The sequence below is a fragment of the Triticum aestivum genome, chromosome 5A, assembly GCF_018294505.1.
Source record: "Triticum aestivum cultivar Chinese Spring chromosome 5A, IWGSC CS RefSeq v2.1, whole genome shotgun sequence".
Taxonomy (NCBI): Eukaryota; Viridiplantae; Streptophyta; class Magnoliopsida; order Poales; family Poaceae; genus Triticum; species Triticum aestivum.
The window spans coordinates 45,572,406-45,597,544 of NC_057806.1; the positions used below are offsets into that span (position 1 = coordinate 45,572,406).

The 25,139-nt window shown below is 46.3% G+C and overlaps 1 pseudogene; it reads right to left on the reverse strand.

Annotated features, from left to right (window-relative positions):
* Positions 1–976: 976 nt before the first annotated feature.
* LOC123101201 (B3 domain-containing protein Os02g0598200-like) lies at positions 977–14,495 on the reverse strand (annotated as a pseudogene).
* Between the last annotated feature and the right edge of the window lie 10,644 nt (positions 14,496–25,139).

Here is a 25,139-nt window from a genome sequence, read left to right on the forward strand (position 1 = left end):
GGTTGTGTGGGCAACGAGAGGTGATGCGGTGGGTAGTTCGTCCGGTGCCAGGTCATTGCGTGGAGGTGTATAGTTCGTCCGGTGGTTGTTGCCGGTAGCATAGTCACGTGCGTCTATGTGTGCCAGATATCGTAGGGTCGGCTTTGTAGGAGGGCTACCTCACCATCTTGTATCGTTTGGCCGTGTACTTCTTCGGTTGTTGCTTTATCTATAAAGATGGGAGAAAGCCTATTCCAAGAGGATGTCAGCTATATAAAAGAAGCTCATTCGGGTGAACAAGGAACTAAAAACATGAACGAGGCACCACTAAATAAAACACTAAACAAAAGGAGCTTGCTTGTTCCTAGCAATGAGCAAAAGCCTTCCCGAAGCGCCATGACACCACTCACCAAGCACGCCACCGCTCCCACGGGACACTCCAGTTGCTAGGCCCAGCGATGTATGATGATATCATCGGTTTGAAGGAGAGGGGTCCGAAAACAACGCTTCCAAGGAAGAGAACGAGGTACGCGTATGTTTTCGTCACCCGCCTGACCAAGGTCAAGCACAACATTTACCGGCACCTCACCGGCCAAATGCAGAGCCCATCAAGGACTTTGCTACACCTATGTAATATCATGGGGGCCTGATTAGTTTAGAAAGGAAATACGCAGTATTACGTAGATTGATTACGTAGGTATAGCATCATTGGCCCATCAATGACAACCGAAAATCACACCAATGCAACTTGGCTAAAGGGTACTACCAGCAGCTTGCCAACATGACATTGATCCCGACAACCCCCTGGTTTTCGGATGGCCTCGCACGGCAAGAAGACTGTCATCTAAAGAAGGCCAAGGACACATTGAGGTAAATCACCGGCAACAAGAAGGGCCTCGGACAACCTAGGGAGCGTACATCGACGGACATCACAGAAAGAGACTCCAAGGACAGGTAGTGTCACGACCCGGATTTGGTAGAATCCAAGTCTCTGTGCTCACTGTGCTATTCCTGGATCATAGCTGGCACACACAGTAACACAAACGAATATCAGTAAGACATACATCATTCTACTAAAACGGTGGATCCAAATAAATATAAATCATACCTTAGGCACAACTCAAGCTGGCACATAATACAACGACACTACTAGGAAAATGGCTACTAATGGCACACCAGTTTTGCCTACTAATGGCGCATCACTGGTGCGCCATTAGTATCACGCCACTAGTATTTTTTTACAAATGGCGCACCACTGGTGTGCCATTAGTATCTGGTATACTAATGGCGCACCACTGGTGCGCCATTAGTATAGGCCATGGTGCGCCATTAGTATAGGCCACTGGTGCGCCATTAGTATTTTTAAATTTTGAAGGCGGGAAAATAGTAGTGGCGCATCGTCTAACCCCCACCATGCGCCATTGCTATTTTTGAATTTTGAATTTGGATCTGGATCGTGATTTTTTTGCCCATTTTTTGCTCATTTTTTTGCTCGTTTTTTGGCACGATATTATTTCAAATTTTGTTCCTGTTTTTGGATCTTGTACGTTCTTTTGCCGTGTTCTTTTGCCAGAGAGGAGTTCACCGGAGAGGAGGAGGAGGAGGTCACCGGAGAGGCGCTCGCCTACATCGCCGGAGAGGAGGAGGAGGAGTTCGCCGGAGAGGAGGAGGAGGAGGTCGCCGGAGAGGAGTTCACCGGAGCATCGGAGAGGAGGAAGGAGAAACCATGAGGGGATGGGAGGAGAGGAGGGAGGAGGAGGTTGCCGGAGAGGAGGAGGAGGTCGCCGGAGAGGAGGAGGGTAGTATGGTGGAGGAGAGAAGGGAAGATGGAGTGGAGGAGAGGAGGAGATGGAGTGGAGGAGAGGTGGAGTGGAGGAGAAGAATGAAGAGGTAAGGAGGAGAGGACCACGCCCAGCCATATATACGGCATAGTAATGGCGCACCGAGGGCAGGTGCGCCATCACTAACTTTTTTATTTTCTATTTATTTTGAATTTTGAAGGCGGGAAGATACTAATGGATCACATAAACTAGGGTTTAAGCTTCTATCACTCTAGCAACCCATCATCTACTTGCTACTTCACAATGCCTTCCCCTAGGCCCAAATCATGGTGAAGTGTCATGTCGACGTTCACATAACACCACTAGAGGAAAGACGACATACATCTCATCAAAATATCAAACGAATACCAAATTCACATGATTACTTATAACAAGACTTCTCCCTTGTCCTCGGGAACAAAAGTAACTAACCACAAAGCATGTTCATGTTCATGATCAGAGGGGTATTGAATATCATTAAGGATCTGAACATACGATCTTCCACCAAATAAACCAACTAGCATTAACTACAAGGAGTAATCAACCTACTAGCAACCCACATGTACCAACATGAGGTTTTGAGACAAAGATTGGATACAAGAGATGAACTAGGGTTTGAGATGAGATGGTTCTGGTGAACATGTTGGTGAAGATTGGTGATGACGATGGCTTCGATTTTCCCCTCCCGGAGGGAAGTTTCCACGATGGAATCGCTCCGCCGGAGACCTAGATTGCTTCTGCCCAGGTTCCACCTCGAGACGGCGGCGCTTCATTCCAAAAGTCTTATCTCTATTTTTTCTAGCTCAAAACCCTTCATATAGCAGAAGATGGGCACCGGAGGCTGGCCAGGGGGCCCACAAGCTCAGCCCCCCAGGCTTATGGCCACTTGGTGGGTCCCCTCCTGGTATTTCTTCGCCCAATATTTTTTTAATATATTCCAAAATAATTCTCTGTAAAGTTTCAGGACATTTGGAGTTGTGCAGAATAGGGATCTCAGATTTGCTCCTTTCCGGTCCAGAATTCCAGCTGCGGTATTCTCCCTCTTCATGCGAATCTTGCAAAATAAGAGAGAAAAGGCATGAGAATTGCATCATAAAGTGTAATAATAGTCCATAATGCAATAAATATCAACATAAAAACATGATGCAAAATGGACGTATTAGTGATCTCCAGCATGACCCTATAGACGTGCAGCTTGATGTTGTAGTCATGGTCCAGGAGCTCGAACACGCACACGCCCCACTTATCCATGTTGTTCTCCATGGCGAACGCACCCCAGCCGACGTTGAATGCCACGTGGGGACACTCGCTATCAGTGTACTCGTACAACACCTTCCACGGCTTCGCTGAGGGTCCCATAGCGTCATCTTCCTGCTATCCTTTGGGAGGAAACTTTTCACGAACATGTCTAGGATGATCTACGGTGTCCCAAGTCGACCAGTAAGCGAGCAATGCAGTTTTAGAATATGTGTATGCAGAGAAGAATTTGATTAATTACCATGAAGTACAAGGCATAGACATCGGTTTGCTTCATTTCCTTGATCACGAAGGGCCTCTTGGATTGGAACCTCCATGCCCTGTTCATGGCATCTTCCTTGTCCCTTTGGGTTACTCGACGTCTCTGCAACTTTAATTCCGGCCTTCTCTGAACCTTGATGATAACTAAGTATAAAACAAGATGCAAATTATGAAGATAGTTCTGTTCAAATTTTGTTCTATTCACTAATCAGTGGTATAGTGTGATAGAACCACACCCTTACAGGAGGGAAGAAAGAATACTCCTGTTGAACATCGGGAATTGACTCTACGGTGCATGCTTGTTACCAAAAGATTTGTGCAACGTGGTTAAGTCCATGCACATGGATTCTGGTGCAAATATACCTGTAGGAACTACATATATGTGCGCAAGTTAGCTCGATGACAAGAGCATATATAGGAATCATTTTACAATGTAAAATACATTACTATCTAGCTAGCAGAGTCAAAACTGACACTGAAATTTAAGCCATCTCAAACAAATATATACGTAAAACATCACTACTTATCTTGAAATCGATTCTCGATTGGAGGCTTCGTCTTACTTACCTGCCAAACTATTACTTGATTATGCTCCTTTAGAAGCTGAAGCAGTAGACTTTTCCCCCTCAGCCTTAGACTTCTTGGGTGGATGAGGCTCCAGTTCTGCTTCCACTCGATGTGCAAGCAGGTACATGTTAGCTTGATAACAAGAGCATATAAATTCCGATGAAAATGAGCATATACATTCCGATCGAAGAAGAGCATATAAATCATTTTACAACATCAAGCCATCAGAATAGTTAGTTTGAAATCAATGGATCAGAGGGTTAATCTTAATTAATTACCTTTCAAAGTGACACTTGGTGGTCCTCCCTTTGAAGTCGAGTCCTGATAACCCACAAGTATAGGGGATCGCGATAGTCTTCGAGGGTAGTATTTCATCCAAATTTATTGATTTGATAGAAGGAGAGGCAAAGAATATTTATGAGCCTTAGCAGTTGAGTTGTCAATTCCACCACACCTGGAAATTTTACTTATGTAGCAAAGTGTTTAGTAGCACAGTAACAATAGTGATAGGAACAATAACAGTAACACTAGTAGTTTGTAGTGATTGTAATAGTAGCAGCAACGAAAGTAACTTAGCAAAGACCAATATGAGAAAAGCGTAGGCATTGGATCAACGATGGATAATTTTGTTGGATTGTATTCATCATATAAAAATCACAACCTAGAGCAATACACAATAGCTCCAATTCGTCAATGTAATGTAGGCATGTATTCAGTATATAGTCATATGTGCTTATAATAAGAACTTGCATGACATGTTTTGTCCTACCCTCCAGTGGCAGCGGGGTCCATAAGGAAATCTAAGGGATATTAAGGCCCCCTTTTAATAGAGAACCGAAACAAAGCATTAACACATAGTGAATACATGAACTCCTCATACTATAGTAATCACCGGAAAGAATCCCAATTTTTTCACCTTGGGGTATGCGAATCATAACACATAATAGGTGCATACAACTTGCAAGATAGGACAAAGAAATCAAATATATTCATGAAACATAGAGGGTTCAGATCTGAAATCATGGCACTCGGGTCCTAGTGACAAGCATTAAGCATAGCAAAGTCATAGCAACATCAATCTCAGAACATAGTGGATACTAGGGATCAAGCCCTAACAAATTGACTCGATTACGTGACAAATCTCATCCAACTCCATCACCTTCCAGCAAGCCTATGAAGGAATTACTCACTCCTGGTGGTGAGCATCATAGAATTGTTGATGGAGAAGGGTTGATGATAATGACAACGATGATTTCCACCCTCCGAAGCCCCAAACGGACTCCAGATCAGCCCTCCCGATGAAGAACAGGAGGTGGCGGCGGATTCATATCATAAAACACGATGATTCCTTCTCTCTGATTTTCTCCGCAAGATGATACTTATGGAGTTGGAATTAGGGTTGCCGGAGGCTCCAGGGGCCCACAAGCTCACCAGGCGCACCCTGGGGGGTGGGCGCGCCCCCTGAGCTTGTGGCTCCTGGGTGGTGCCCTCCAGTATATTCTGGAAATATTCTCCATAAATTTTAGCTCAATCCGAGAACTTCTATTTCTGCACAAAAATAATACCATGACAATTCTGCTGAAAACAACATGAGTCCGGGTTAGTTCCATTCAAATCATGCAAATTAGAGTCCAAAACAAGAGCAAAAGTGTTTGGAAAAGTAGATACATTTGGGATGTATCATTCTCCAGATGGAGACTTTGCCCCATCAGCCTTGGACTTCTTGGGTGGACGATGCTCCGATTATGCTTACAGTTCAATGTGCACACAGACACATGTTAGCTCATTACCAAGTGCAAAGAAATCATTTTACAACATCAAGCCATATCATATCAGTACATATGAAAAAAGTACTACCACTTTGAAATAGATCGATCGATGGGAGGATTCTTCTTAATTACCTGCTAAACCGTCACTTGATGCTTCTCTCTCAGAAGCCAAATCACAAGGTGGGGCTTCAGGCCTTTTCCTCTCCGCAACCTTGGGCTTGTTTGATCGGTCCAGTTCTACTATGATATCATCAGCCTTCCTGGACCTAGCCCTCTTCTTGACCACAAAACCATCGTCTTACCTAGTGACAGGGGCACGGTTGATCTTGGACCGATCCTCCTCATGTTGCTATAATGGTTCTGGTTCCACTGTGTCGTTGCAGGACATGCGCCATTCACTTTCTTCCTTTTTATCTGGACTTTCTAAGAATGTGTTTTCCACTTCCTCTTGCGAAACAGTGTCATCTGCATCGATGCTCATGTCATCGCCCCCTTCATATTCTTGAGAGGTTGGTTCTTCTTCGTCATCATCATCATTTTGTGGGGCACCATCTGCATTGGTGCACGTGTGCCCTTTCTCATCATCAATGGCCATGGCAGCCTCCATGCGTTGCGGATGGTCGAGCAACGCGTACGGGTCCTCGCAGAACAATGGCAAGAACACTTTCACTGAGAACTATGACTGCCCATCATAATAGAATACTAGCAGGCAGTCATACATGACGCGATGGTCTGAGAGAAACTCCTTCCATCCACACACAAAGCTTAGCTCCCCGGACATTTTATCCAGCTCTACTTGCCATTTGTTCCCGCTTGGACCTCTCAAGGAAACCACTCTGGTATACTCTTCCAAGTATTTGTGGAAGTCCAGTGGAATTGGCTGCAACATATGTTATCATTTAATTAATGTCTAAGAATATATGTATATACACACACACATGTCGAGCTCAACAGATTAGTGATGGGCCCGGCACCCGTCAAAGGTGATCAATTCTAGCCCTTTATTAGTGACATGATCGATAGTAGTCTTGGAGATTGATTTCAAGAGTTGGGTGATAGCTAGTGGTGTAAATAATCAATCTGAACTAATGCCAGGGTTGGGTGCAAATCCCCTATCCAAACATGCATTATATTTTGGGGGAAATATTACATGTGTGTCTTTTCTTTACAATCTACAAAACAGTAAATACGAATAATATCAACTTTCATGAAGCAGATTATATTAGGATATAACATACTCATATATGTGTGTATATGTTATCTCTCTTTTACTCATTTTTAAAGTCAGGAAACACAGTATAGTCCATCTTTGAAACATATCAATAACTACTCGAACAAAAATTGTGATAAAAAAGACTATGTACAATCTTAACTTTGTCAAATTAGTAAGCACCATTCCTAAAGTGGACCTCAATGGAAAAGAGAATCTTGACAACGATCATGCAAATATGGTAGATAAAAATGGACCACCAAACATGAGTTAGTCACTTTAATTTTTTTATGAATCAAGAAAACCAACCACTTGTTCCATGGATAAATCGTCCTTTAGAATTGAGGGCAGAAAATATTGTCATTATGGTCCTTCTCATCTCTTTCCTCCCCTTTATCACTCTCCTTCCTTCCCTTCTGCTCATCTATCTCCTTTTGTTGCTCCTCAATATATTTCTTATTTTCTAGCTGCTCCTTCTCTTCTTTCTCATTCTCATTCGCCTCCTCTCTTTCTTTATGTGCCTTCACCTTCTTCTCATTTCCGTCCCTTTCCCTCCGACCCCCTCCTCCTTAATTTATTTATTCTCATTAGCTCTCATTTTCTTCTCTTTCTCGTCCTTGTACTTAGCCATCTTCTTAGAGGTCTTATGACTCTCCTCTTTTTTCTTATCACCTTCTTTTTTATTTTGCTTCCTTTTCTCTTTCATATTCATATTTTCATCTTCCGCTTCTTTTACCTTCACATTGGAGTTAATCTTCCTGATGATAGTGTCATTGACAGAGTTCTTCAATCACTGCCACCAAGCTACAAGAGCTTCATGATGAACTATAATATGCAAGGGATGGATAAGACAATTCCCGAGCTCTTCGCAATGCTAAAGGCTGCAGAGGTAGAAATCAAGAAGGAGCATCAAGTGTTGATGGTCAACAAGACCACCAGTTTCAAGAAAAAGGGTAAAGGGAAGAAGGGGAACTTCAAGAAGAATAGCAAGCAAGTTGCTGCTCAAGTGAAGAAGCCCAAGTCTGGACCTAAGCCTGAGACTGAGTGCTTCTACTTCAAAGAGACTGGTCACTGGAAGCGGAACTGCCCCAAGTATTTGGCGGAGAATAAGGATGGCAAAGTGAAAGGTATATTTGATATCCATGTTATTGATGTGTACCTTACTAATTCTCGCAGTAGAGCCTAGGTATTTGATACTGGTTCTGTTGCTAATATTTGCAACTCGAAACAGGGGCTACGGATTAAGCGAAGATTGGCTCAGGACAAGGTGACGATGCACGTGGGAAATGGTTCCAAAGTCGATGTGATCGCCGTCAGCGTGCTACCTCTACATCTACCTTCGGGATTAGTTTTAGACCTAAATAATTGTTATTTGGTGCCAGCGTTGAGCATGAACATTACATCTGGATCTTGTTTGATGCGAGATGCTTATTCATTTAAATAAGAGAATAATGGTTGTTCTATTTATATGAGTAATATCTTTTATGGTCATGCACCCTTGATGAGTGGTCTATTTTTACTAAATCCTGATAGTAGTGATACACATGTTCATAGTATTGAAGCCAAAAGATATAAGTTTAACAATGATAGTGCAACTTATTCGTGGCACAGCCGTTTAGGTCATATTGGTGTAAAGCGCATGAAGAAACTCCATGTTGATGGGCTTCTGGAATCACTTGATTATGAATCACTTGATGCTTGCGAACCATGCCTCATGGGCAAGATGACTAAGACTCCGTTCTCCGGAACAATGGAGCGAGCAACAGACTTGTTGGAAATAATACATACTGACGTATGCGGTCCGATGAGTGTTGATGCTCGCGGCGGGTATCGTTATTTTCTTACCTTCATAGATGATTTGAGCAGATATGGGTATATCTACTTGATGAAACATAAGTCTGAAACATTTGAAAAGTTCAAACAATTTCAGAGTGAAGTGGAAAATCATCATAACAAGAAAATAAAGTTTCTACGATCTGATCATGGAGGGGAATATTTGAGTTACGAGTTTGGTATTCATTTGAAACAATGCGGAATAGTTTCGCAACTCATGCCACCTGGAACACCACAGCATAATGGTGTGTCCATACGTCGTAATCGTACTTTACTAGATATGGTGCGATCTATGATGTCTCTCACTGATTTACCGCTATCGTTTTGGGGTTATGCTTTAGAGACGGTTGCATTCATGTTAAATAGGGCACCATATAAATCTGTTGAGACGACGCCTTATGAACTATGGTTTGGCAAGAAACATAAGTTGTCGTTTCTTAAAGTTTGGGGCTGCGATGCTTATGTGAAGAAACTTCAACCAGATAAGCTCGAACCCAAATCGTAGTAATGTGTCTTCATAGGATACCCAAAGGAGACTGTTGGGGACACCTTCTATCACAGATCCGAAGGCAAGATATTCGTTGCTAAGAATGGATCCTTTCTAGAGAAGGAGTTTCTCTCGAAAGAAGTGAGTGGGAGGAAGGTAGAACTTGACGAGGTAACAATACCTACTCCCTTATTGGAAAGTAGTTCATCACAGAAATCAGTTCCAGTGATTCCTACACCAGTAAGTGAGGAAGCTAATGATGATGATCATGAAACTTCTGATCAAGTTACTACCGAACCTTGTAGGTCAAACAGAGTAAAATCTGCACCAGAGTGGTACAGTAATCCTGTTCTGGAAGTCATGTTACTTGACCACGACAAACCTACAAACTATGAGGAAGCGATGATGAGCCCAGATTCCGCAAAATGGCTTGAGGCCATGAAATCTGAGATGGGATCCATGTATGAGAACAAAGTATGGTCTTTGGTTGACTTGCCCGATTATCAGCAAGCCATAGAGAATAAATGGATCTTCAAGAAGAAGACTGACACCGATGGTAATGTTACTATCTAGAAAGCTCGACTTGTTGCGAAAGGTTTTCGACAAGTTCAAGGAGTTGACTACGATGAGACCTTCTCACCCGTAGCAATACTTAAGGCCGTCCGAATGACGTTAGCCATTGCCGCATTTTATGATTATGAAATTTGGCAAATGGATGTCAAAACTGCATTCCTTAATGGATATCTTAAAGAAGAGTTGTACATGATGCAACCATATGGTTTTGTCGATCCAAAAGGTGCTAACAAAGTGTGCAAGCTCCAGCGATCCATTTATGGACTGGTGCAAGCCTCTTGGAGTTGGAATATACGCTTTGATAGTGTGATCAAATCATATGGATTTATACAGACTTTTGGAGAAGCCTGTATTTACAAGAAAGTGAGTGGGAGCTCTGTAGCATTTCTGATATTATATGTGGATGACATATTGTTGATCGGAAATGATACTGAATTTCTGAATAGCATAAATAAGAATTTTTCAATGAAAGACCTCAGTGAAGTTGATTATATATTAGGCATCAAGATCCATAGAAATAGATCAAGACGCTTAATTGGACTTTCACAAAGCACATACCTTGACAAAGTTTTGAAGAAGTTCAAAATGGATCAAGAAAAGAAAGGGTTCTTGCCTGTGTTACAAGGTGTGAAGTTGAGTCAGACTCAATGCCCGACCATTGTAGAAGATAGAGAGAAAATGAAAGTCATTCCCTATGCTTCAGCCATAGGTTCTATCATGTATGCAATGTTGTGTACCATACCTGATGTGATCCAGGAGTGGATCACTGGAAAACGGTCAAGAATATCCTGAAATACCTGAAAAGGACTAAGGATATATTTCTCATTTATCGAGGTGACAAAGAGCTCGTCGTAAATGGTTACGTCGATGCAAGCTTTGACACTGATCAGGATGACTCTAAGTCACAATTTGGATATGTATTTTTATTGAATGGTGGAGCTGTCTGTTGATGCAGTTCCAAGCAGAGCGTCGTGGCGGGAACTACGTGTGAAGCGGAGTACATAGCTTCTTCGGAAGCAGCAAATGAAGGAGTCTGGATGAAGGAGTTCGTATCCGATCTAGGTGTCATACCTAGTGCATCGGGTCCAATGAAAATCTTTTGTGACAATACTGGTGCAATTGCCTTGGCAAAGGAATCCAGATTTCACAAGAGAACCAAGCACATCAAGAGATGCTTCAATTTCATCTGCGATCAAGTCAAGGAAGGAGACATAGAGATTTGCAAGATACATACGGATCTGAATGTTGCGGACCCGTTGGCTAAGCCTCTCTCACGAGCAAAACATGATCAGCACCAAGACTCCATGGATGTTAGAAGCATTACAATTAATCTAGATTATTGATTCTAGTGCAAGTGAGAGACTGAAGGAAATATGCCCTAGAGGCAATAATAAAGTTGTTGTTTATATTTCCTTATATCATGATAAATGTTTATTATTCATGTTAGAATTGTATTAACCAGAAACTTAGTACATGTGTGAATACATAGACAAACAGAGTGTCACTAGTATGCCTCTACTTTACTAGCTCGTAAATCAAAGATGGTTAAGTTTCCTAGCCATGGACAAAGAGTTGTCATTTGATAAACGGGATCACATCATTAGAGAATGATGTGATTGGCTTGACCCATCCGTTAGCTTAGCACGATGATCATTTAGTTTGTTGGTATTGCTTTCTTCATAACTTATACATGTTTCTATGACTATGAGATTATGCAACTCCTGAATACTGGAGGAACACTTAGGGCTAGTTCTTTTGGTGGCTTCTAGAATAAGCTGCAAAAAGATGCCCCCTACCTAGCTTATTCTAGAAGCCCAACCAAATTTATTTTTTAGAAGCCTAGTAGTTGAGACTTGACTAGTAGGCTTCTAAAAAGAAAATTTTGGTTGGGCTTCTAGAATAAGCTGGGTAGGGGGCAAATTATTTTGGAAGCCCAAAAAAGCTAGCAAAAGAACTCGCCCTTAGTGTGCTATCAAACGACACAGCGTAACTGGGTGATTATAAAGATGCTCTACAGGTGTCTCCAATGGTGTTTGTTGAGTTGGCATAGATCGAGATTATGATTTGTCACTCCAAGTATCGGAGAGGTATCTCTGGGTCCTCTCGGTAATGCACATCACTATAAGCCTTGCAAGCATTGTGACTAATGAGTTAGTTGCGGGATGATGCATTACGGAACGAGTAAAGAGACTTGTCGATAACGAGATTGAACTAGGTATTGAGATACCGATGATCAAATCTTGGGCAAGTAACATACCGATGACAAAGGGAACTAAGTATGTTGTTATGCGGTTTGACCGATAAATATATTCATAGAATATGTAGGAACCAATATGAGCATCCAGGTTCCGCTATTGGTTATTGACCGGAGATGAGTCTCGGTCATGTCTTCATAGTTTTGGAACCTGTAGGGTCTGCATGCTTAACGTTCGGTGACGACCGGTATTACGAGTTTATGTGTTTTGATGTACCGATGGTTGTTCGAAGTCCCGGATATGATCACGGACATGACGAAGAGTCTCGAAATGGTCGAGAATGGTCGAGACATAAAGATCGATATATTGGATGAATATGTTTGGACATCGGAATGGCTCCGGGTGAGTTCGGGCATTTACCGGAGTACCGGTGGGTTACCAGAACCCCCCGGGGAGTATATGGGCCCTAATGGGCTTTAGTGGAGAGAGAGAGAGAGGGGCGGCCAGGGCAGGCCGTGTGCCCCCTCCCCTTGGGTCCGAATTGGACTAGGGAAGGGGGGCGCCCCCCTTTCCTTCTCCCTCTCTCCTCCTTGCTTCTCTCCTACTCCAACTAGGGAAATGGGGAAATCCTACACCCGGTGGGAGTTGGACTCCTCCCAGGGCACGCCATAGAGGGCCGACCCTCCCCCTCCTCCACTCCTTTATATACGGGGGAGGGGCACCCCATAGACACACAAGTTGACAGTTGTCTTAGTCGTGCGCGGTGCCCCCCTCCATAGATTCCACCTCGGTCATATCGTTGTAGTGCTTAGGCAAAGCCCTGCGTCGGTAACTTCATCATCACCGTCATCACGCCGTCGTGCTGACGAAGCTCTCCCTCGACACTCAGTTGGATCGAGAGTTCGTGGGACACACCGAGCCGAACGTGTGCAGATCGCGGAGGTGCCGTACATTCGATGCTAGGATCGATCGGATCGTGAAGATGTACGACTACATCAACCGTGTTGTCATAACGCTTCCGCTTACGGTCTACGAGGGTACGTGGACTACACTCTCCCCTCTTGTTGCTATGCATCACCATGATAGATCTTGCGTGTGCGTAGGAATTTTTTGAAACTACTGCGTTCCCCAACAGTAGGGCCACCCCGTTGGCTCGGGTAAAGGCCATGTCCACCCTCTCGGTCTTCCCGACCAGTATCCCCAAGCTAGCAGCAACCCGAGCATCCTGAAGCGGCTTCAAGGGAGCCCCCGAGAAACATAACCAGACCTGAGTGAGAGGCTTGCCCTGTGGCTCAACCCTCTTCCACTCATGGAACTCGAGGATGCACTCAGTGCCAGGTACTCTGCACAACCCAAAACTTAGAAGACGCTCGAAGTCCTCTACTGTAGGGAAATCAACCTTATACATATTGGCCTGAGTAGAATAAGCTCCCACTGAAAATTACCTGGAGCTAACTCACTGAGCCTCCGCATAATCTGAGCCTCAGACACATCACCTTTTGTGACTTTGACAATCCCCGTGGTGGTGCTCTGGGGCTCCTCTGGGATCTCCCTCGCACTAGGAGACTCAAAAAACATCAACCCGGCAAAATAAACTCCATAAATGGTAATACTCGGCATATGATCATGCAGTATCAGGCACTCCCCCGTGTCATGCGCTGGCTTGAGGCAAGTATCACATAACCCGGTCACACATTCAGCTATAAAGTGCCCCTCTCACCACATCGATAACACAACATCTTCTCCTTTTTACGAGCCCACTTTGAAGCTCTATGTGCATCTGTCTTGTCGGCGGCACTGACAGCACCCGTCACCAAGGGCTCAGTCATGGGCACCGGCACCACAGCATTAGCCAGCACCGTCACCGCGTCGACAACCTAACCGGGCAACTCCGGCGCCTGTCCGGAAGCGGGCACCTCTGACCCAGCTAACCCCGGCCCACTCTGTACCGGCAATTTCTGGGCTTCACACCCATCAGCAAACCGGCCCCCAGCCATAGCATCCACATCAGGCCCACCAGAGCCCAACAAGAAATTCAAACGCTGGATCCACGCTGCACGGATCTCAGCCAATCTACCGCCGCCGCCGGCACCGCCGCCGCCGGCACCGCCGCCGCCGCCGCCAGCTTCTTCTTCTTCTTTCTCTGAACCAACTTCCACGCTCCCGCCTCGAAATAATCAGACAAGGTAGGTGTGGGGAGTCTCACCTTGGGTAGAGGACCTCGCCAAGGCCTGATCGCCGAAGCCGTCATACGACGACGGACGACCCGACGGACTATCTCGACGGTGTCTTCCTCCTTCAGTCCCTGCCTAGCCAGATCGTCGCGGGGGATCGCCAAGTCGACGAGCAGTGACACCTCCTTCTCGGAGTAACCAACCCGAATGCCTCGCAAATTGCGTCCGTGGGCGTTGGCGAACTCGCCGGCGACTCCTCGCTGTCTGAGTCACCATTCTTGTCATCCGCGTCTCCAGCGGCGTCGTAGAGCACCCAGAGTCCCAGAATCACCCTCCTACCCGTTGTTCCCCGGCGGGAGAGACCGCCCATGTCGTTGCCCGCGAAGTCGCCCCGTACCTCATTTGTTTTGTATACCTCACGGTGTAAAACGATTAATGCTCTATTTGCTTATTTAAGATCATGGTGATCATTTTTAATAGAAAATGTGTATTTTAATTTTCTCCCCTTATTGTTGCAGGTTAGAGTGCAGCTTTCAAATAATTTTCTTCCCTCGGGATATTTGAAGATTGTTACCCATCAAGTTCAGGAAAACCAAGGGTATCATATGAATTGGATTACGTAGAAGACACAGAGATAAAACATACGTGGTTGCATTCATATAGACACTAATTTATCCTTACTAGGGCTTAATTAGGTCATGTATGGTTCATGAATTTGCTATTTCTTTACAAAATTTTTAGAAGTTTCTAGCACATAGGTCCAGCATGTTTAGGAGGTTTGCATTGCTCTGAATGTATGAATTAAGGATGCCCCGATGTTTTGAGTTTAGATATGATAATTTAATTTCAAAAAGTTTCATACATTTGTGTAGTAGTAGCATAGTTGTGACGCCTCTATAACAATTCTAGAATTGAAGGGGTATTTTATTTACTATCTCCTCTAACTAAATTATTTTTTGGTTTGGCTGAAAAAAATTATGGAGTTTTTTTTTCAGAATTATGTTATCTATCTTGCGCCAAATTAACCACTTCTTTCTGAACTGTAGAGACCACTATGGTTAAATCTAGTTTAATCATGATATCATGACCATGTGAACTAGGTATGCAAGGTTATTTCTCTGACTACTATGCTGTCAAACAGGAAGCTACACTGGTTGTTTCTTTGGCAATTACAAATCAGCATCCATCATCTACAAACACTAGAGGGATATGTTGTTGGAGAAGGTGCGGCGTTGTGGTGAGCAGAAGGTTGTGTCATCGTGGTGGTAACCCTCGGCTATGATGGTGTGCCGTCCTTGGCACCGAGAATCGGCCTGGGATGTCGTGGAGGGGAGAGGAGGGGGTGGGCGGCGTCATGGAGAGGAGGGGGCGTGGCGCTGAGAGCAAGGTGCGAGCTAAATGGCGTGGCGTCGAGGGGATGCGACAATGAGAAGCCGTGGTGGGCAGAGCACGCCAGGGAATTGAGATGTGAGTGTGACCGTTGCATCGTGCGACGAGTGAGAGGGTGAATTGTTTTTTAAGGTGAGAAGAGAAGGATTGGTTGTTTGCTTTCAAGGGAAAATCAGTTGTTTGCTATGAGAGAAACGTCACATACTTCTGTATATAGAGAAAAATCTCACAAAGCCTAACAAGTCATTTCTAGCAGCTGCTAGTGAGGGAGTCCTGGACTAAGGGGTCCTCGGGCGTCCGGCCTGTTAGCCATGGGACGGACTGATGGGCCGTGAAGATACGAAGACCGAAGACCGTACCTGTGTCCGGATGGGATTCTCCTTGGCATGGAAGGCAAGCTTGGCGACCGGATATGTAGATTCCTTTCTCTGTAACCGACCTTGTGTAACCCTAGATCTCCCCGGTGTCTATATAAACCGGAGGACTTAGTCCGAAAGGAAAGACTCATTACCATAGTCATACAGGCTAGACTTCTAGGATTTAGCCATTATGATCTCATGGTAGATCAACTCTTGTAATACTCATATTCATCATGATCAATCAAGTACGAAGTAGGGTGTTACCTCCATAGAGAGGGCCCGAACCTGGCTAAACATCGTGTTCCCTGTCTCCTGTTACCATCAACCTTAGATGCACAGTTCGGGACCCCCTACCCGAGATCCGCCGGTTTTGACACCGACATTGGTGCTTTCATTGAGAGTTCCACTGTGCCGTCGACGACAGGATCGATGACTCGCCTCGTCTTTAAAGACAATATCGCCGCCGGAGGAGAATTGACCCCAGGCCAAACACTCCGGCTGGGCGGCTTTACCATGACCGCCCGCTCGGCCATTAAGCGAACGATGACTTCTCAGGACATCGAAAATCCCCTTCGCATCGACTCCAAACACTCCAAGCAGATGGATTCGGCGGAGTTTTCGTCTTTAAACGAGCTCCTTGATCGCATCATCGCCCTGGGGGTCGCCACAGATTACGATCGGATCGGGCTTAAACCCGACCGAAGAGAAATCAAATCTCCACCGGGCACTCACCAGGTAGCAGTAGTCGAGGAGCAAGATGGTAACTCTTCCCCTATACTAAAGAAGGACTATGTCCGGATCGCCGACCCCGCAGGGCCGGACACCCACCAGCAAAAGGAGGTGACTGGCCTTCTGAACATAGAATCGGACATCGGGCATAGACAACCAGAAGATACTCTGGAGCCCGGACTGTCGAGCCTGGAAAACCTTCAAACTCCGGATCATCGATCGGGTCAGGGTCCGAATTCAATTCCACCCACCCACCCAGACGTAAGCGCTCTCATGAGCATACAATAGCAGTCTCAGGAAACGGTCCACCACTTCTGGGCCAGGTTCCTCCTTGTCAAGGATAAGGTTAAAGATTGTTGCGACGAGGACATGATATTTGCGTTCTGCAACAATTGCACGAATGAAGGAATCCTCAATGCCATTAATAGCCGTCGTAAACTACACTTCACTGACTTGGCAAATATCGTACAGAAGTACAGCGCAATGGAAAGCGCTTGGAAGGATCAGGCACCTTGTTGGGGGCCATCGGTCCCAACTCAACCGCTGGTCAAGGCGAAAAGGACACATTCCCATGACACACCCAGTCTAATAGCCAAGAAACATAAATCCATTACGCGGCATGGAACCATTCTGGAGGGATGGCTTGATGGCCCATGCAAAATACACACAACAGCGGAAACCATACCAACCCACAGCCTTAGAGCATGTTGGATACTCCGATAGGTAGCGAAGAGCGGCAAGGACATCCTTACCAAAAACGTCCCAGATCAAAACCCTCCAAAAGACGACGACCCCAGAGTATTGACGGTCTTCGAGACATTCACTTCAAATAGTAAGCGCAAAAGGGCACTCCGTGGCCTTGCCGAAGTCTATCAAATCGCCGTGATAAACCCTTGGAACAACACGGCTATAACCATTAATGCCGGGGACGAACCAAAATACAAGACAGTCCGAGCGCCAGCCGCATTAGTCCTTAGTCTCATCGTGGACAACTTTAGACTCGCCAAGGTCATCATGGACGGCGGCAGCGGACTAAACCTCATCTATGAGGATACACTCCACAAAATGGAAATAGACAAGAGCCGCATCAAGCAAAGCAGCATGACTTTCCGAGTAATCATTCCTAGTCGGGAGGCACGGTGAGCGGGAAAAATCACACTTGACGTGGTATTCGGCACGCCGGAGAATTATCGGTCTGAAGAGATCACCTTCCAAGTGGCTCCTTTCAACAACGGATACCACGCCCTGCTGGGGCGGGACGCTTTTACACGCTTCCAAGCTATACCTCATTACGGGTACATGAAGCTCAAAATGCCCGGACCAAACGGCATAATCACACTTGTTAGTGATCCGGACATAGCACGCCGCGCCGAAAATAAAACCGCATCCCTGGCCCTTGAGGCATTATCTGAAGCCCTCGCGGTCGAAGAATTAACTGCGATGCACTGTACGGTGGATAAAAATGATGTGATCTTAGACAAACAACCCAAAATCGACCTCCTTCAAGCCGGCAGAAGGAATAGTCAAATTCCAGGTCCACCCAATGGACCCCAAGAAAACAACATCTATTGGAGCACAACTAGACCCAATGATCGACACCGCGCTACGGGATTTCCTTCGCGAAAACTGGGATATATTCACCTGGCACCCTTCCGATATGCCTGGAATCCCACGTAAACTGGCCGAGCATAGTCTCAATATATTAAAGGGATATAAACCAGTCAAACAAGCACTGTGGCACTTTCCCAAACCCAAATGGCAAGCCATGGGAGAGGAGTTAGCCAAGCTAATTGAGGCCGGATTCATTAGAGAAATAAAACATCCGGATTGGCTGGCAAACTTAATGATGGTACCAAAGAAGGACAAATCCTGGCGCCTGTGTGTCGATTTTAAAGACCTCAACAAGGCTTGCCCTAAAGATCCCTTCCCTCTCCCCCGCATCGATCAAATCATCGATGCTACCGCAGGACACGACTCATTGTGTTTCCTTGACGCATATTCCAGATACCATCAAATAAAAATAAAGGAGTATGATCAAGCTGCAACATCATTCATTACCCCATATGGGCCATTCTGCTTCAACACCATGCCCTTCGGGCTTAAGAACGCCGACGCCACATACCAACGCATGATTCAAACATGCCTGGATAAACAGATCGGCAAGACAGTTGAAGCTTATGTCGACGACGTCGTCATCAAAACCAAGCACGTCGAGACATTAATAGACGATTTACGTCTCACATTCGACAACCTTCGCGCGTATGATATTAAACTCAATCCGGAAAAGTGCGTTTTCAGCGTCCCTGCGGGAAAACTGCTGGGCTTCATCGTTTCCAATAGAGGAATTGAAGCAAATCCAGCCAAAATCCGAGCTCTGTCACAATTGGCTACGCCAACAGACCTTAAACAAGTCCAAAAACTTGCGGGCTGCGTGGCAGCTCTAAGCCGCTTTATCTCCAGATTGGGAGAAAAGGCACTGCCACTCTATCGCCTTCTACGGCGAACCGGTCACTTCGACTGGATGGACGCGGTGACAGCCAGACTGGAAGAAATAAAAACCCTTATGGCGAGCAACCCAATCCTGGCCGCGCCAGACGTCGGTGAACCGATGTTATTATACATATCGGCAACACATCAAGTGGTGAGTGCCATGCTCGTCGTTGAACAAGACCAGGCCGGACACAAATTCCAGCTTCAGAAGCCAGTATACTACGTATTCACTGTCCTTACACCATGCAAACCCCGGTACCCCCATTATCAAAATATAGCATACGCGGTCTTCATGGCATCCCGAAAGCTCCGTCACTACTTCCAAGAGTGCTCGATTATGGTGGCTTCTATAGTACCACTCAACGACATAATAAACAACCGCGATGCCATGAGCCGGATTGCCAAATGGGCCATTGAGCGTCTTCTAGTTGATATTACATACAAACCACATCGAGCTATCAAATCCCAAGTACTGGCTGACTTCATCGTCGAATGGACAGAGGCCGAACTCCCTAAAGAGTACGGCACATATTCCAATTGGGCTATGTACTTTGATGACTCCAAAATGCTGCAGGGCTAGGAGCGGGCGTCGTTTTAACGTCCCCTACTGGAGACGTCGTTCAGTACATACCCCAAATACTATACACAGACTCCAACAACGTAGCTGAATACGAAGCCTTATTGCACGGTCTCTGAATGGCTGTCTCCATGGGCATACAACGCCTGGAAGTGCGCGGGGACTCAAACCTCAAAATATCTCAAATAAATGGAGACTTTGATGCCAAAGATCCTAAGATGGTAGCTTATCGTAATGCCATCATAAAATTGTCGGCTCGGTTCGAGGGGCTCGAGTTCCATCATATGGCTCGAGAGAGTAATCAAGCGGTGGACGTTCTTGCTCGTATCGGCGCTAAGCGTGACCCCGTCCCACCTAATATCTTTCTGGAAACGCTTTTCAAGCCATCCGTGGTGTGGCAGGGGAAAAACGGTAACACTAGTCCGGACCCGAACATAACCCCAGATTCCAAAAACACCGACATCATCGGAGGCTCAGCCACCGAAATAACACCATCGGTGCATCTCATCATGGTAATAATTGCCCCGTGGATCGAACCCTACCTGGCCTACCTCAACCGGAAGGAGCTTCCTGAGGACCAGAATGAGGCCCGCCGTATTGTCCGGCGTTCGAAGGCCTACAAGGTTCACGACGGAGAACTCTATAAGAAAAGCGCTACCGGAGTCCTTCAAAGATGTATCTCCAAGGAGGAGGGACGGTAGCTACTGGCTGAGATTCATGCCGGTCTCGGCGGGCACCACGCCGCAGCTTGGGCCCTTGATAGCAAGGCCTTCCGTACAGGATTTTATTGGCCGATGGCCCGAGCAGATGCACATGACCTTGTCCAACATTGCGTTGGATGCCAACTCTTCACCAACCAAAGCCATATGCCCCCCACTGCCCTACAAACAATCCTCATCACTTGGCCTTTTGCGGTCTGGGGACTGGATATGGTCGGACCCCTTAAAGGAGGAAGCCATAAGAAGAAATATTTGCTAGTCATGGTGGACAAATTCACCAAGTGGATAGAGGCAAAACCAATCAAAACGGCCGAGTCCGGGCCAGTAATAGACTTTATATCCGGCGTTGTACACCGTTACGGTGTTCCGCACATCATCATCACTGATAACGGCTCCAATTTTATAGCCAACGAAGTGAAAACTTGGTGCGCTAATCTGGGCATCAAGATCGATTATGCCTCTGTATATCATCCACAAACAAACGGTCAGGTCGAAAGACCCAATGGTCTTATTATGAGCGGCATTAAGCCCAGACTGGTGCAGTCTTTGAAAGAGTCAAACAAGCACTGGGTTGAGGAGCTCGACTCCGTACTCTGGGGGCTACGGACCACGCCCAATCGCACCACCAGATACACACCTTTCTTCATGGTGTACGGCGCAGAGGCAGTACTGCCCTGCGACATTATTCATGACTCACCTTGGGTGCACATGTACGAAGAGAGAGAGAGGCCAAGCTCGATCGGCAGGACAACTTAGAGGCCCTGGAGGAGGAGCGCGACATTGCGAAAGCCCATTCCGCATTTTAACAACAGCAGGCTCGCAGGTATCAAAGTAGAGAGGTGCGGGCCAAAACTTACAATGTCGGCGAACTCATTCTACGCCTGCCGGAGAAGAAAAAGGACAAACTCAAGCCCATGTGGGAGTGTCCCTTAGTCATCGACGAAGTTGTCACCGGAGGGGCATACCGCCGGCGTGATGCGTCAGACAGTCGATTAGAGCCGAACCCCTGGAACGCAGCCAGACTCCAAAGATTCTATGCCTAGCGCGGAAATCTTTGTTCGTTTCCTTCCCCCAACTTTTCCATTATTTTTTCTCTCTCTTTTCGTTTTTATTTCTAGCCTTATAAGCTTTCGGGTGGTTAGACCGTACACCCCTAACACATACGTCTTGAAGTATGTACGTCTATTATACCTAGGGGCTTCTTGGATAGAAGCTTGCTATTGTTACCTTCTGAGCGTCAAACTCCTCACATATGCATTTTTCCCATATGTACCTTTTCTTCGCCATTATATGCATCGATATGACTTAAGTTTTGGCCAAGCTGGGTTGCCTGGCTCCTGTGCTTATGCCCTACGTTCCCGATAGTTCGGCTAGGGCATAAAGGGAGCACATCTGTGATTGTTACTGCCGGGTCATCCGGATGTGTACCTCGGACTGGGTGAAGCCGAAAGCTAGCGTTCTTAAGGGAATATTCAGTCGGTGAACTAAAGATGTTTTTTGCATTCGTCCCATCGTGAACCCCCGGAAGCTATACACATTGTGATTTCTTCATCACAATTCGGACATGCACATCGATGCATGCACACCCAGGGAAAGGAACCCTTAATGGTACTATTCTCTCGGGTAGATGTTTCTTACACTCTTAATGTAATATAACATAACTAGCCGGATAATTGTCTGTTCAAGAAACTATGACCCCTATGCCTGGTTTCCATGCATACCCGGTCTACTTGGCCGTTCTGGTATTCGGAAACACTCCGCACCTTCGGGTCGAGAGGTTGAAGCGAAAAGGTCCGCCATGACAATCGTTTTCAGCTAGAGCTACATATGCAAAGGAAAGTACATAGTCACTTGGACTCAAAAACTTCCTCCTCTATGCCGTCCAGCAGGCTATCTAACTTACAATCCTGTTGGGAATACTTGGCGGCTACTTCTACTTGGTTATATACCAAACTAACGGGAATTTCTTCCCTATTTGACCCTAGCAGTCCGACCCGGGCCATGTGATTCGGATCCAGCTTGGTATATCGTGTTTTTACCATGGCCCAGGCTTCTCGCGCACCCTCTCGGCAAGCCGATGTCTTCCATAGTCAGATACGCCACCGCGCTCCCTTGAACATCTCTACAAGATTCTCCATACTCCCTGGAGGGGAGTCGGATGGCCATAAGGCCTTAGCTACACTCCGCATTGCCTGCCGAGCTCGCTCGTGCAACTGCGACAGCTCTTGCAGGTGATCACCTGATGATCCAGACACCTCCTCTTCGGGGTGTCCCGTCAACATACCTGCAATCACAGCTATATCAGCTACTTTTACCCCAAGCTGCTATAAGTTCAATCCGGCCACGTACTGAATATGCCGCCTCGCAGCTTTTTGTTCTCCTTCACAGCGTCGGCTAGCTGGGCTCGCACATCTTTCAGTTCTTTGCCTAGTTTGGTATTTGAATCTTGGAGTTTGTTTTTCTCCTGCCTGACTCGGGTCAACACCCGTTTGCCTGCAGCATGTAGTCTTTTTGCCTCTTTCTCTCCCGCTTGAGCGGTCTTCAACTTCTCTTCTAGTTGACCTGATGGTCCTATTATGAGATAAGCACTAGTATTAGCATAGCTATTGTATACCTGTTATTCCTCGATGAGGGGAACTTTACCAGGAGATGCCTTCTTGGACTCTTTCAGTTCGGCGGTAGAAGCATTTAGTTGTTTCCGACACTGCTCCAACTCTTGAGCTAGCAGGTTGTTCCTCTCCGTCAGAACCTGGTTATAGATTGATCCTTAAATCACTTGTGCCAACTGCTTTCAGTCTCGGGGGCTACTAGCATGTGCTTATCCTTTTCAGACAAAATAAACCTTACCCGCACGTCCGTCAAATGCTGCTTTATGGCTTTGCCAAGCCCATCTTGAGCAGCTCGCATATATGCATCAGCTGAGCTGAAGGCATCAAACGCCTCTTTCGAACAGCGGGGGGCTCGTGAAATGGCCCTCAAGCACCGATGATTCATGGCGCTCTCCACTTCCGAGTTGGTGATGGACATATTTTCCGAGCCCTCGGCCGAAAGACAGTCCGGCGTCACCCCCAGAAATCCAGTTTAATCATGATATCATGACCATGTGAACTAGGTATGCAAGGTTATTTCTTTGACTACTATGCTGTCAAACAGGAAGCTACACAGGTTGTTTCTTTGGCAATTACAAATCAGCATCCATCATCTACAAACACCAGAGGAATATGTTGTTGGAGAAGGTGCAGCGTTGTGGTTAGCAGCAGGTTGTGTCGTCGTGGTGGTCACCCTCGGCTATGATGGTGTGCAATCCTTGGCACCGGGAATCGGCCTGGGATGTCATGGAGGGGAGAGGAGGGGGCAGGCGATGTCATGGAGAGGAGGGGGCGTGGCGCTGAGAGCAAGGTGCGAGCTAAATGACGTGGCATCGAGGGGAGGCGACCATGAGAAGCCGTGGTGGGCAGAGCACGCCAGGGAATTGAGATGTGAGTGTGACCGTTGCATCGTGCGATGAGTGAGAGGGTGAATTGTTTTTTTAAGGTAAGAAGAGAAGGATTGGTTGTTTGTTTTCAAGGGAAAATTGGTTGTTTGCTATGAGAGAAACGTCACATACTTCTGTATATAGAGAAAAATCTCACAAAGCCTAACAAGTCATTTCTAGCAGCTGCTAGTGAGGGAGTCCTAGACTAAGGGGTCCTCGGGCGTCCGGCCTGTTAGCCATGGGCCGGACTGATGGGCCGTGAAGATACGAAGACCGATGACTGTACCTGTGTCCGGATGGGATTCTCCTTGGCGTGGAAGGCAAGCTTGGCGACTGGATATGTAGATTCCTTTCTCTATAACCGACCTTGTGTAACCCTAGATCTCCCCGGTGTTTATATAAACCGGAGGACTAAGTCCGGAAGGAGAGACTCATTACCATAGTCATACAGGCTAGACTTCTAGGATTTAGCCATTACGATCTCGTTGTAGATCAACTCTTGTAATACTCATATTCATCAAGATCAATCAAGCAGGAAGTAGGGTATTACCTCCATAGAGAGGACCTGAACCTGGGTAAACATCGTGTCCCCTATCTCCTGTTACCATCGACCTTAGACACACAGTTCGAGACCCCCTACCCGAGATCCGCCGGTTTTGACACTGACAGCTAGCAAGTCATTCAGGTAAACAACTATCTACCACATTGTTTAATCTAGGGTTTACCCGGTGCCAAGTGTACTATATTGCTAGATTTAGTTTAACTGATGTGTTGCTCCATATGTATCTCAGCTTAAATGGTTCATCAGGATTTAATATAGTGATCTTACTTCTGGTTCTTCTTGGTGAATATGAATTATATTGCCTTTTCATGGAAGCAGGAACCCTGTAGTTGTGTAGAGGGTCGCGGAAGAGGCAGCCGGCGAGTGCGGGATGGACGGGAAGGTGATGCCTGCGATGGCGACCATGCCGGCTGGCAGGGAAGGGTCTACGGTGGCCGTCATGGTGTTTTCGAGGGAGAGAAAGGCATCCACCACCGCATAGCCGAAGAAGACGAAGCCTGCGTCGAGGTTGGCCACCGTGGCCGGCGTGAAAGATGACGGACCTTAAGGACGGTGACGGGTCCGCCACTGCCGCACCGTCTCTGAACTTGGTAGAGACGTGGAAGGAGAGCGGTGGCGCTGTGAAGACCTCGGAGTCTGCTACCGTGACCACGACCATGACCATTGCGTCGGTAAGAAAGTTTCTTACTGTATACATATCCCTAGGTTCAAAAA